Below are 14,730 nucleotides of genomic sequence, written 5' to 3'. Positions count from 1 at the left end.
ACAAATCATAGAAGAAATAAAAAAAGAAATCAAAATATGCAAAGAAACGAATGAAAATTAAAACACAACAACCCAAAACCTATGGGACACTGTAAAAGCAGTGCTAAGGGGAAGGTTCTTAGCATTACAGGCTTACCTCAAGAAACAAGAAAAAAGCCAAATAAATAACCTAACTCTACACCTAAAGCAACTAGAGAAGGAAGAAATGAAGAACGCCAGGGTTAGTAGAAGGAAAGAAATCTTAAAAATCAGGGCAGAAATAAATGCAAAAGAAACTAAAGAGACCATAGCAAAAATCAACAAAGCTAAAAGTTGGTTTTTTGAAAAAAGAAACAAAATTGACAAACTGTTAGCAAGACTCATTAAGAAACAAAGGGAGAAGAACCAAATTAACAAAATTAGAAATGAAAATGGAGAAATCACAACAGACAACACTGAAATACAAAGGATCATAAGAGGCTACTACCAGGAGCTCTATGCCAATAAAATGGACAACTTGGAAGAAATGGACAAATTCTTAGAAAAGTATAACTTTCCAAAACTGAACCAGAAAGAAATAGAAGATCTTAACAGACTCATCACAAGCAAGGAAATCGAAACTGTAATCAGAAATCTTCCAGCAAACAAAAGCCCAGGACCAGATGGCTTCACAGCTGAATTCTACCAAAAATTTAGAGAAGAGCTAACACCTATCTTACTCAAACTCTTCCAGAAAACTGCAGAAGAAGGCAAACTTCCAAACTCATTCTATGAGGCCACCATCACCCTAATTCCAAAACCAGACAAAGATGCCACAAAAAAAGAAAACTACAGGCCAATATCACTGATGAACATAGATGCAAAAATCCTTAACAAAATTCTAGCAAACAGAATCCAGCAACATATTTAAAAAAATGATATATCATGACCAAGTGGGCTTTATCCCAGGAATGCAAGGATTCTTTAATATCCACAAATCAATCAATGTAATACACCACATTAACAAATTGAAAGATAAAAACCATATGATTATCTCAATAGATGCAGAGAAAGCCTTTGACAAAATTCAACATCTATTTATGATTAAAACTCTCCAGAAAGCAGGAATAGAAGGAACATACCTCAGCATAATAAAAGCTATATATGACAAACCCAAAGCAAGCATTACCTGCAATGGTGAAAAATTGAAAGCATTTCACCTAAAATCAGGAACAAGACCAGGGTGCCCACCCTCACCACTACTACTCAACATAATTTTGGAAGTTTTGGCCACAGCAATCAGAGCAGAAAAAGAAGTAAAAGGAAACCAGATAGGAAAAGAAGAAGTGAAACTCTCACTGTTTGCAGATGACATGATCCTCTACATAGAAAACCCTAAAGACTCTACCAGAAAATTACTAGAGCTAACCAATGAATATAGTAAAGTTGCAGGATATAAAATTAACACACAGAAATCCCTTGTGTTCCTATATACTAACAATGAGAAAACAGAAAGAGAAATTAAGGAAACAATACCATTCACCATTGCAACAAAAAGAATAAAATACTTAGGAGTATATCTACCTAAAGAAACAAAAGACCTATACATAGAAAACTATAAAACACTGATGAAAGAAATCAAAGAGGACACAAACAGATGGAGAAACATACCGTGTTCATGGATTGGAAGAATCAATATTGTCAAAATGACTATACTACCCAAAGCAATCTATAGATTCAATGCAATCCTTATCAAGCTACCAACATTACTTTTCACAGAACTAGAACAAATAATTTCACAATTTGTATGGAAATACAAAAACCTTGAATAGCCAAAGTAATCTTGAGAAAGAAGAATGGAACTGGAGGAATCAACCTGCCTGACTTCAGACTCTACTACAAAGCCACAGTCATCAAGACAGTATGGTGCTGGCACAAACAGAAATATAGATCAATGGAACAGAATAGAAAGCCCAGAGCTAAACCCACAAACCTATGGACACCTTATCTTCGACAAAGGAGGCAAGGATATACAATGGAAAAAAAGACAACCTCTTTAACAAGTGGTGCTGGGAAAACTGGTCAAACACTTGTAAAAGAATGAAACTAGAACACTTTCTAACACCATACACAAAAATAAACTCAAAATGGATTAAAGATCTAAATGTAAGACCAGAAACTATAAAAGTCCTAGAGGAGAACATAGGCAAAACACTCTCTGACATAAATCACAACAGGATCCTCTGTGACCCACCTCCCAGAATATTGGAAATAAAAGCAAAACTAAACAAATGGGACCTAATGAAACTTAAAAGCTTTTGCACTACAAAGGAAACTATAAGTAAGGTGAAAAGACAGCCCTCAGAATGGAAGAAAATAATAGCAAATGAAGCAACAGGCAAAGGATTAATCTCAAAAATATACAAGCAACTCCTGCAGCTCAATTCCAGAAAAATAAATGACCCAATCAAAAAATGGGCCAAAGGACTAAACAGACATTTCTCCAAAGAAGACATACAGATGGCTAACAAACACATGAAAAGATGCTCAACATCACTCATTATCAGAGAAATGCAAATCAAAACCACAATGAGGTACCATTACATGCCAGTCAGGATGGCTGCTATCCAGAAGTCTACAAGCAATAAATGCTGGAGAGCGTGTGGAGAAAAGGGAACCCTCTCACACTGTTGGTGGGAATGCAAACTAGTACAGCCGCTATGGAAAACAGTGCGGAGATTTCTTTAAAAACTGGAAATAGAACTGCCATATGACCCAGCAATCCCACTTCTGGGCATACACACCGAGGAAACCAGATCTGAAAGAGACACGTGCACCCCAATGTTCATCGCAGCACTGTTTATAATAGCCAGGACATGGAAGCAACCTAGATGCCCATCAGCAGATGAATGGATAAGGAAGCTGAGGTACATATACACCATGGAATATTACTCAGCCATTAAAAAGAATTCATTTGAATCAGTTCTAATGAGATGGATGAAACTGGGGCCCGTTATACAGAGTTAAGTAAGCCAGAAAGATAAACACCAATACAGTATACTAACACACATATATGGAATTTAGAAATATGGTAACAATAATCCTATATGCAAAACAGAAAAAGAGACACAGATGTACAGAACAGACTTTTGGACTCTGTGGGAGAAGGCGAGGATGGGATGTTTCGAGAGAACAGCATCGAAACATGTATATTATCAATGGTGAAACAGATCCACCAGCCCAGGGGGGATGCATGAGACAAGTGCTCGGGGCTGGTGCACTGGGAAGACCCAGAGGGATGGAGTGGGGAGGGAGGTGGGAGGGGGGATCGGGATGGGAATACATATAAATCCATGGCTGATTCATGTCAATGTATCGCAAAAACCACTACAATATTGTAAACTAATTAGCCTCCAACTAAAAAAATAAATGGGAAAAAAAATACAACAATCTACTGAATATAACAAAAGAGAAACAGACTCACAAACTAGTGGTTACCAGTGGGAAGAGGGAATAGGGGAGGGGCAATAAAGGGGTAGAGAATTAATAGGTAAAAACTATTATATAGAAAATAAGCTACAATGATATATTATACAATAGAAGGAATATAGCCAATATTTTATAATGACTATAAATGGAGTACAATCTTATCAAATTGTGAATCACTATATTGGAAGGACTGATACTGAAGTTGAAGCTCCAATACTTTGGCCACCTGATGCAAAAAGTGGGCTCACTGGAAAAGACCCTGATGCTGGGAAAGATTGAGGGCAGGAAGAGAAGGGAGTGAGAGAGAATGAGATGGTTGGATGGTATCATCAACTCAATGGACATAGTTTGAGCAAACTCAGGGAGACAGTAACGGTCAGGGGAGCCTGGCATGCTGCAGTCCACAGGGTTGCAAAGAGTCAGACACAACTTAGGGACTACACAATAACATATCATAAACCTCCAACTTATATAATATTGTACATAAACTATACACAAAAAAATTTAAAGATAATTTTTCCTTATATGGGAGAGGGTCAGCTATTCTACCTCCAATTTTTTATATTCTCACCTTCATCTTCAAGCATATCAATCACATCCTGTATGAGGCTCACCACTTCTTTGCTATTCTTTGGATGTTGTAAATTCACCCAAGTCCTGACTTCTTCAGGGAGAATTGTCAGGAACTGCTCCAGCACCAATAATTCTAGAATCTGCTTCTTTGTATGAATTTCTGGTCTCAGCCACTGAAGACTGAACTCCCAGAGCTGGCTCAGGGCTTCACAAGGCCCAGACACTTCCAAATACTGGAAATGCCTGAATTTCTGATGAGAGGCCTCACATTCATCTGTCTCCATGACTGGGATGGTTTCCTGATGCCAAGACGTATTTGCTCTCAGGACCTCACTTTGTTCATGAGCCAGGTTATGAGGTTTTGAGATAGTCATCAGCTTGCTCAAAGGATGCATCTTCCTCCACAGAACTCCCCCTGCAGTTCAAATTTGTCTTACCAGAAGATTCCAATAATTCTCAGGCTGGGGCTAAGCACTTGTGTATAATGTTTATATGCAGTGAGAAAAGTTCCAGGAGCTTCAGACACACAGCCAATATTCAGGTAACTGAGAAACTGAAAAAAAAAAGACACAAATGAGACCTAGGTCAAGAAGTATATCCCCAGACTATGATAATTAAAAGCTTTCATTTGTTAGGATTTGCTATGAACCAGTCTGCAATGTGCAACAGGGCGATCTTAGGCTCAACCCAACATTCAAGGCTTACAAGTCTACCACAAGCCATATTTGGCACCAGCTACTAAGAAGGCTACTAGACAGAAAACAAAGCTTGCTAGCAGAGGACTGAGGAACTAGAATTCTTCTTCAGTGGGAGTTCTCACAGAGTATAGCTCAAGTGCAAGCAATGTGGCCCATGTAGGTTGGGCAGAAAGCATCTTGATTGGAAGGTTCCTTCCACAGGACCAATGTCAACAATTCTACAAGTGACGCTGTCAGAGCTCCCCAAAAGAGCATGCCTGATTATAAGAGTCACTGCCGTCAGAGAAGTTCAGATCCAACTTTCCATCTGGTTTACAGTTCTCCCAGTCCAGATGCAATTTACCATTCAGGAGTCATGTTTATTTTAAGCCGCTAGGCCAGTGGTTCTCAGGTGCAATTCTGCCAACACAGAAAATCTGGCAATGCCTTCAGAGAGTTCTGGTTGTCACAAGTGGGGCTGTTACAGGCATCTAGTGGCTACAGCAGGGAAGCTGCTAAACACCCTGCAGTGCACATTAATCCCCTTATAAAAAATAACTATCCAGCCCCAAATGTCAATAATTCTGAAGCTAAGAAACCCTGATATAGTCAATATATAGTGGCTAAGAGCACACACTTTGGAGTCATAGACATGAGGTTAAATCCAGACTGTACTAGTTACTACATGTATGAACTTGAGCAAATTATTTAGCCAAAGTCTGAGTTTTCTCAACTGTAAATGCATGTAACAAAATCTGTCTGATTGAATTATAGGGATTAAAAGAACACTCACCTCACTTCTCGGCAGATAGTAAGCTCTCAATAGATTATCATATATCATCATACACAACACAGATGTGTCCGCCTATAAGTATACCTTACAATCTGGCCAAAAGTTTATGCATAAAAGTATTTCCTGACCTCATTTACTGGCAATGTCCACCTGAATAGATCAATCAACATTCAAGTAAGGATTAATAAACAAAGTAGGGGAAGGATATATGAAGGCCTTTGAAATGAGAGAGTGATAGAAGGAAAAATACACAATGCTAGAGAGGAGAAGGAAACATTTTAGAACACGACATTCCAGGAAAAAAAAAAAAAAAGGAGTTTGGAAATAAGCAGAATCCATAAGACTAAAGGCAAAAGAGAATGTGCTCCAGTTGATAGTTATTTTCCATGAAGGTAGAAATGAACAATTCTGATACTGATATACACTTGTGCTGGAACTGAATAATAAGTAAATGGCGTGCAGTTTCTGAGAGCCAGGTTTCTCAATGTTTGAGTGGGAGTTTACACATAACCAAGGGAAGGAGGCCAAACGATCCACGTGGTAACGAATTAGAGCTGGAGATATCAGTATGAACTTATGTTTTGTTTAATACAGGTAAAGAAGGTTACATACAGAAATATTTACAGATATATGAATATATAGGGGTTAGTACACATATATATATATTTCCTTGCTCTGCCATCAGAGGTGGCATAGAAGGAACACCTGGCTCCCAGATCTTGGTTTCTAAAACCATTCTTCAATAAAAGGAACCAGGATTCCATGGACAAATGGATGATTTGAGTACTGGGGTAGGAAATATATAAGATGAGCCTGGCACATCTTAAAGTGCCAGAAAGTAAAGAAATGCTCAGAAACAAAACAAAACACATTTACTGGGGCGTGTCAAAGGCACACAGAAGCTAAGTGAAAGAGCTCCCAATGGTCAAAGCTGGAGCAGCATGAACAACTGAATGAAGTAATACTGGATTATAACCCAAACTATAAAATAAATACCTTTAAGCCACACTGATATACATGACTAAATCAATCAATAAATGCGGAAGAATACACAAATCTCTCATGAGAAGAATTCCAAATATTTATATACTCAGCCCTTCAGGAGGTAGAGCATAACTCTCCATTGAGTGTGGGCTCTTTGTAGTGATTTCCTTCCAAATGAGTACACTATGGAGAGGAAGAAAAGTGCATTTATAGTGGAGAAAGGGCTTCCCTGATGGCTCAGATGGTAAAGAATCTGCCTGCAACGCAGGCGACATGTGTTTGATCCCTGGGTCAGAAAAATCCCCTGGAGAAGGGAATCGCTACCCATTCCATTCTCCATTCTTGCCTGGAGAATTCCATGGACAGAGGAGCCTGGTGGGCTATAGTCTCCGGGGTTTTTAATTATCATGGTTTTTAGACATCGAGTGTTCCCCAGTTTTCTGCTCATATTTAAGAATCAAGTGTTAGGTTGATTATTCTAGATTGTCATATGAATTTCTACTTCTTCTGTATCAGTAGACTAGTTTCCTAATGGGTATTTGCCCTGAATGGGAGACTTACCAAGAGCTATGTGAATATCTTGTCACCCTGCTTATTTAACTTAAATGCAGAGTATATCATGAGAAACACTGGGCTGGATGAAGCACAAGCTGGAATCAAGATTGCCACAAGAAATATCAATAACTACAGATATGCAGATGACATCACCCTTATGGCAGAAAGTGAGGAAGAACTCAAGAGCCTCTTGATGAAAGTGAAAGAGGAGAGTGAAAAAGTTGGCTTAAAACTCAACATTCAGAAAACTAAGATCATGGCATCTGGTCCCATCACTTCATGGCAAATACATGGGGAAGCAATGGAAACAACGAAAGATTTTATTTTTGGGGGGCTCCAAAATCACTGCAGATGGTGACTGCAGCCTTGAAATTAAAAGATGCTTACTCCTTGGAAGGAAAGTTATGACCAACCTAGACAGTATATTAAAAAGCAGAGACATTACTTTGCCAACAAAGGTCTAATTAAAGCTATTGTTTTTCTAAGAGTCGTGTATGGATGAAAGAGTTGGACTATAAAGAAAGCTGAGTGCTGAAGAATTGATGCTTTTGAACTGTGGTGTTGGAGAAGACTCTCGAGAGTCCCTTGGAGAGCAAGGAGATCCAACCAGTCAATCCTCAAGGAAATCAGTCCTGAATATTCATTGGAAGGACTGATGTTGAAGCTGAATACTTTGGCCACCTGATGCAAATAATGGACTCATTTGAAAAGACCCTGATGCTGGGAAAGATTGAAGGCAGGAGGAGAAGGGGATGACAGAGGATGAGATGGTTGGATGGCATCACCAACTCAATGGACATGAGTTTGAGTAAACTCTGGGAGTTGGTGATGGACAGGGAGGCCTGACGTGCTGCAACCATGGGGTTGCAAAGAGTCGGGCACAACTGGGCAACTGAACTAAACTGAACTGACGTGAATATCAGTGAGACATACACATTGGCAAGCGTAGATTTAGGGTGAGAGGAGGAGCTCGCTGTCAAGCTATGGGCTCCCTACACAACAGAGTGAAATGGTTTTACTATAAAAAAATGTCAACACCAAAGCTAAAAGTCTTCATTCTCCTCAGATGGTTTATTCAGTTTATTTAGGAAAGAACCTTTTGTGGGAGGAAGGTGCTGGAGCTAAACTGCTTCTCTATGCATGTGGAAAGAGGGCTGGGAGTTTGGGGAGATAACTGGAATAGATGTTTCACATGTAACCCTTCATTCAATCCCTATCTTCTATTTGACTCAGCCTGCCTGCTCTGTTGAAACAGTTTAAGATTCACAGAGGCAGATGGGTTTCCACCTTCACTGTGGTCACCTCCTAGCATATTCTAAGTGGTGGCCTTTGCTAAATTGTTTCTTTAAACCATATTTTCACTGTCTTGTATAAATATTTGAAACCATTTATATACTCATTAAGATCCCCATTCAATGGGGACACTGGGCAAAGTGGATCAACTGAGGAAAGATTCTGAGATCCAACACAAACCTTCTCCAAACTTTAGGAATGTATGGGTTTATTTAAAAAAAAGAAGTTCCAAGTACTGAAGAGGTCTCACTCACTGAGTTTCAGCAGAAGAATGAACTATGGGCCAAGATACTTTAAGAATTAATAATATACAAGGAGAAAAAAGAAGAAACAGTTCACAGATCACATGTTAAAAACAAAAACCAAGGGAGCATTAAAAAAAAGGTAGATTTAACAAACAAGAATATCCATTGTAATGATAAATGCACTGAGTAAAAATTTAACTCAATTACGTAAAAACTCAAGAGACATCCAAAAGAACTCCAAAGCTTAAAGGGATGATTAAAAAAAATAACAAGCAAATGTAAACAATAAAATAAGCAGGGATAAACTGAATTAAGATATATATTGAATTGAAAGCACAAATGAATGACATTAGACAAGGAGGAAACTTTTAAATGATCGAAGGCACAACTCATGACATTATGACTACTACTCTCTGTATCAGATCACATAAGTGAAATATATTTATAGCAAAAGTTTCAGAAAACAAGAGATGTGATCAATAATAGCACAATATAAATAGGAGACTAAGACAACTTTTTTCAGTCCTTACCAAATAAAGTAAATGAAAATTAATAGCACAGTGGACATGAATATGCTTACTTTGATATACAAAACCAGATAGAATGTAATTTCTATTCAAGCACTTAAGAGAATGCTTTAAAAAGCTGCTACTTATTAAGGTACCAAAACTCTTCAATAAACAAAAGGTAAACAAAAGTTGTACAAACTACATTTATTATCAGAATGAAAACTGGCTCTTAACACCATGTAGAAATAGAAAAAACAATCTCAACTATTTTGAAATTTAACTTTTGCTTCTAAAACACAACTCAAATTAAAAACACTTCAAACACTGCATTTCAAAATCTATATAGCACAGCTCAAGTTCTACTGTTAGGAAATAGTGAAGCTTTACATATATAATTAAACAAGAATGAGATGAACTACACATTCAATTCAAAGAGAGAAAAAGCATCAAAATACACTAGGGATTTATAGATTAAAAATTAATAAATTACTCAGTATAAATTATTATAGAGCTACGAGGCCAGGTTAGAGATGTTCAGGATGACATGCTGGCTCTTAAAGATTTCAAAGGAGGAACAGTCTGGATGATAAAAGGACCAAGGTACCGATGTGACTGCGAATAGCTTAAGCGGTCTGTTTAAGGGAGGAGCAATGGACTCAAGCAATGGAGTCAAGAACTGTTGAAGTTTAAACTCTAAAGTACTAAACAGACACATTTAAGAACGATGGTGTAGCTCAGGAAGAGGAGTTAAGGGCCAAGCCAGGACCTCTGAAGGACGGGCTCAGTAAGGCGCTGCTGCTGCTGCTGCTAAGTCGCTTCAGTCGTGTCCGACTCTGTGCGATCCCATAGAGGGCAGCCCACCAGACTCTGCCGTCCCTGGGATTCTCCAGGCAAGAGTACTGGAGTGGGTTGCCATTTCCTTCTCCAATGCATGAAAGTGAAAAGTGAAAGTGAAGTCGTTCAGTCGTGTCCGACTCAGCGACCCCATGGACTGCAGCCTACCAGGCTCCTCCGTCCATGGGATTCTCCAGGCAAGAGTACTGGAGGGGGGTGCCATTGCCTTCTCCCAGTAAGGCGCAGGTGACAGGAATTTGGAGAGTTAGATTAAATAGCCAGCTGACACCAGTTCAAATGATTTTACAGCATCAAGGAACTGGAACAGACGCTAATTACGGGGAATAGGTAGTATCTGTGAGAAGGGTTGTTTTTAATCGAATACGTCATAGGTGAGCAATACCCCGAGGTAAGGAGAAACTTTCACCTTCAGGTAAGGAGACTCTTTCACCTCCGAGATTAGCTTGTAAAAAGGAGCATAAAGCAGTGTCTCAATAAGCATCTGAATAAAGAGAATGCTTACAAAAGCCACTACTTTATTAAGGTACCAAAAACTTCAATAAACAAAAGGTAAACAAAAGTTGTACAAACCACGTTTATTACCAGAATGAAGACTAGATCTTAACACCAAGTAGAAATAGAAAAAACAATCTCAACGACTTTGAGACTTAACTTTTGCTTCTAAAACACAACTCAAATTAAAAACACTTCAAACACTGCACAGAATCTACATAGCCCAGCTCCAGTTCTACTGTTAGGCAATGGCGAAGCCTTACATATATAAACAAACAGGAATGAGACGAATTACACAGTCAATTCAAAGTGAGAAAAATCAACAAAAAAATAGGATTTATAGATTAGAAATTAATAAATTACTCATTATATTTACTACTAAATATAAAATTACTAAGTTACTTTTAGCGCGTAGCCAGGAATGACTGAGAAAGCAAGGCAAGTTGCAATGAACTTTTCTCCATTTTCTTTTCCAGTTAATCGATCCAATCACACTTGATCTGGAATCCACGAGTCACTCCAAAATCAAGCTGGGCAAGATATATTTACCAGGGTAAGCGCCTGGAGACCGCCCGCATCGCAGAATTGAAGGGGAGACAGGGGATCTGGAACCTAGCCTTGCGGTTTCCCACCCATGCCTTGCTTACTTCTCCTCTCCCAGCGCTGACTTCCTTCCACAGCCCAGGCCTCCACGCCTGTCAGGTCGCGCCCTCCTCCAGCGCCTCCAGCAGAAACTGCAGAGCGCAGAGCTGGAATCCCGGCAACTGCAAACAAGCCGAGGAGGCCCGTGCGCTCCACGTGGGTGCCCTCTAGCCGGATTCCCAATTCCACTCACCCGCCTCCTCACTGCCCGCTGAGCCGCGTGATGCCTGCAAGTACCGCTTCCAGCCAGGGCTGAGTTCAGTCACACCCAGGAGCCAGTTCAGAGGAGCCGCACAAGTCGCCCGCCCGGTCGGGGAAGGGAGCTTGCGTCGCTAATCACTCCAGAACTGAAGTACCGTGGGTCACACTTGACCCTTACTCGCCGGCGCCGGTTCCGTACCTCTTAAATTCCAGGAGCAGGCCGACACACCTGCGCATGCTCACCAGGCTTGGCTGGAGCCCCCAGCAGCACCCGCGGCCCAAGTTTGTACAGTTGACCAGGGGGTGGGGCCTCTCCCAGATCCGCCCCTTTCCCAGGCCCCTCCTACTTTGTAGACTTGACCCCAACTCTAGTGCCTAGAACCGAGGGCCACCCATAGGGTAGATGGGAAAACGGCTTGTCAAACTTCTGTGGCTTCCTCCATCTACATCTAAAACTGGCCGAATTTTTCTTACAAGTTTTCACTGCCCCACCTACCCATCTCCCCTTTCTCCTGGAATCAAAAAGCAGACAGGAATGTGTAGATACTCAAGATATGAGAAGGGGTAAGATTTAGTTTCATGGGCTATTTGTCATTGATATTTCTTAGTTTTAAGGTTCTGATCATTTGAATAACCTTTCTATAGTTATAGTTTGGGCTTCCGTGGTAGCTCAGACGGTAAAGTGTCTGCCTACAATGCGGGAGATTGCCTACAATGGGTTCGATCCCTGGGTCAGGAAGATACCCTAAAGAAGAAAATGGCAACCCACTCCAGTATTCTTGCCTGGAAAATCTCATGGACTGAGGATCCTGGTAGGCTACAGTCCATGGGGTCGCAAAGAGTCAGACACGACTGAGCGAATTTCACTTTCACTTTCACTTCTATAATTACAGTCTTCTGTTGAGTGTTGTGGAGAGTTAGAGCCTATCTCTGTCCATAGAAATTGAATACAACTGATATTAACTGCCTTTGTCTGCATTGAAGTTAGGACTTAACCAATTATATACACCCAGTCTAGACTTTGCCCTGCCTCTTGAGAAACCTATGTGCAAGCCAGGAAGCAACAGTTAGAACTGGACATGGAACAACAGACTGGTTTCAAATAGGAAAGGAGTACCTCAAGGCTGTATATTGTTACTTTGCTTATTTCACTTATATGCAGAGTACATCATGCGAAATGCTGGGCTGGAAGAAGCACAAGCTATAACCAAGATTGCCAGGAGAAATATCAATAACCTCAGATATGCAGATGACACCACCTTTATGGCAGAAAGTGAAGAGGAACTAAAGAGCCTCTTGATGAAAGTGAAAGAGGAGAGTGAAAAAGTTGGCTTAAAGCTCAACATTCAGAAACCTAAGATCATGGCCTCTGGTCCCATCAATTCATGGGAAATAGATGGGGAAACAGTGTCAGACTTTATTTTTGGGGGCTCCAGAATCACTGCAGATGGTGACTGCAGCCACGAGATTAAAACACACTTACTCTAATAAAAATAATTGAAAAAAAAAACAAGAAAAAAAAAAACCACACTTACTCCTTCGAAGGAAAGTTATGACAAACCTAGACAGCATATTAAAAAGCAGAGACATTACTTTGCCAACAAAGGTTCATCTAGTCAAGGCTATGGTTTTTCCAGTAGTCATGTATGGATGTGAGAGTTGTACTTTGAAGAAAGCTGAGTGCCAAAAAATTGATACTTTTGAACTGTGATGTCGGAGAAGACTCTTGAGAGTCCCTTGGACTGCAAGGAGATCCAACCAGTCCATCCTAAAGGAGATCAGTCCTGGGTGTTCATTGGAAGGACTGATGCTGAAGCTGAAACTCTAGTACTTTGGCCACCTCATGTGAAGAGTTGATTCATTGGTAAAGACCCTGATAGTGGGAGGGATTGGGGGCAGGAGGAGAAGGGACAACAGAGGATGAGATGGCTGGAAGGCATCACTGACTTGATGGACATGAGTTTGAGTAAAATCTGGGAGTTGGTGATGGACAGGGAGGCCTGGTGTGCTGCGATTCATGGGGTCACAAAGGGTCAGACACGACTCAGTCATTGAACTGAACTGAACTGACTTGAAAAAGCAAGAGCATTAGTTCCTTTGCTTTTTTAAAAACAGACTTTATTTTTCAGGTCAGTTTTAGAGTTAACAAAAAAATGAGAAGCTATAGTACAGCGTACGTGAATGTGACCTTCCAGATGTTCAAGTTGGATTTAGAAAAGGCAGAGGAACCAGAGATCAAATTGCCAACATCAGCTGGATCATTGAAAAAGCCAGAGAGTTCCAGAAAAACATCTATTTCTGCTGTATTGACTATGCCAAAGCCTTTGACTGTGTGGATCACAATAAACTGTGGAAAATTCTGAAAGAGATGGGAATAACAGACCACCTGCCCTGCCTCCTGAGAAATGTGTGCAGGTCAAGAAGCAACACTTAGAACTGGACATGGAACAACAGACTGGTTCCAAATAAGAAAAGCAGTAGGTCAAGGCTGTATGTTGTCACCCTGCTTATTTAACTTATGTGCAAAGTACATCATGAGAAATGCTGGACTAGATGAAGCACAAGCTGGAATCAAGTTTGCTGGGAGAAATATCAATAACCTCAGATATTCAGATGACACCACCCTTATGGCAGAAAGTGAAGAACTAAAGAACCTCTTGATGAAAGTGAAAGAGGACAGTGAAAAAATTGGCTTAAAACTCAACATTCAGGAAACAAAGATCATTCGATCACTTCATGGCAAATAGATGGGGAAACAATGGAAACAGTGTGAGACTTTATATTTTTGGGCTCCAAAATCAATGCAGATAGTGACTGCAGCCACGAAATTAAAAGATGCTTACTCCTTGGGAGGAAAGTTATGACCAGCCTAGACAGCATATTCAAAAGTAGAGACATTACTTTGCCAACAAAGGTCCATCTAGTCAAGGCTATGTTTTTTCCAGTAGTCATGTATGGATATGAGAGTTGGACTATAAAGAAAGCTGAGTGTTGAAGAATTGATGCTTTTGAACTGTGGTGTTGAGAAGACTCTTAAGAGTCCCTTGGATTGCAAGGAGATCCAACCAGTCCATCCCAGAGAAAATCAGTCCTGAATATTCATTGGAAGGACTGATGCTAAAGCTGAAACTCCAATACTCTGGCCACTTGATGGGAAGAACTGCCTCATTTGAAAAGACCCTGGTGCTGGGAATGATAGAAGGTGGGAGAAGGGGATGACAGAGGATTAAATGGTTGTATGGCATCACCGACTCGATGGACATGAGTTTGAGTAGGCTCTGGGAGTTGGTGATGGACAGGGAAGCCTGGCGTGCTGCAGTCCATGGGGTCGTAGAGTCAGACATGACTGAGCGACTGAACTGAACTGATAGTAAAGTGAATCCCAGACACCTCCCCTTAAACTTTTCCCATTATTGGCCTTGTTTTTGCTCAGTTGCTCAGTTGTGTCCAACTCTTTGTGACCC

This window comes from Cervus elaphus, chromosome 1 (assembly GCF_910594005.1).
Source record: "Cervus elaphus chromosome 1, mCerEla1.1, whole genome shotgun sequence".
Classification (NCBI taxonomy): Eukaryota; Metazoa; Chordata; class Mammalia; order Artiodactyla; family Cervidae; genus Cervus; species Cervus elaphus.
The sequence above is the reverse complement of the archived record's forward strand: the minus strand, read 5'-3'. Positions refer to the sequence as shown.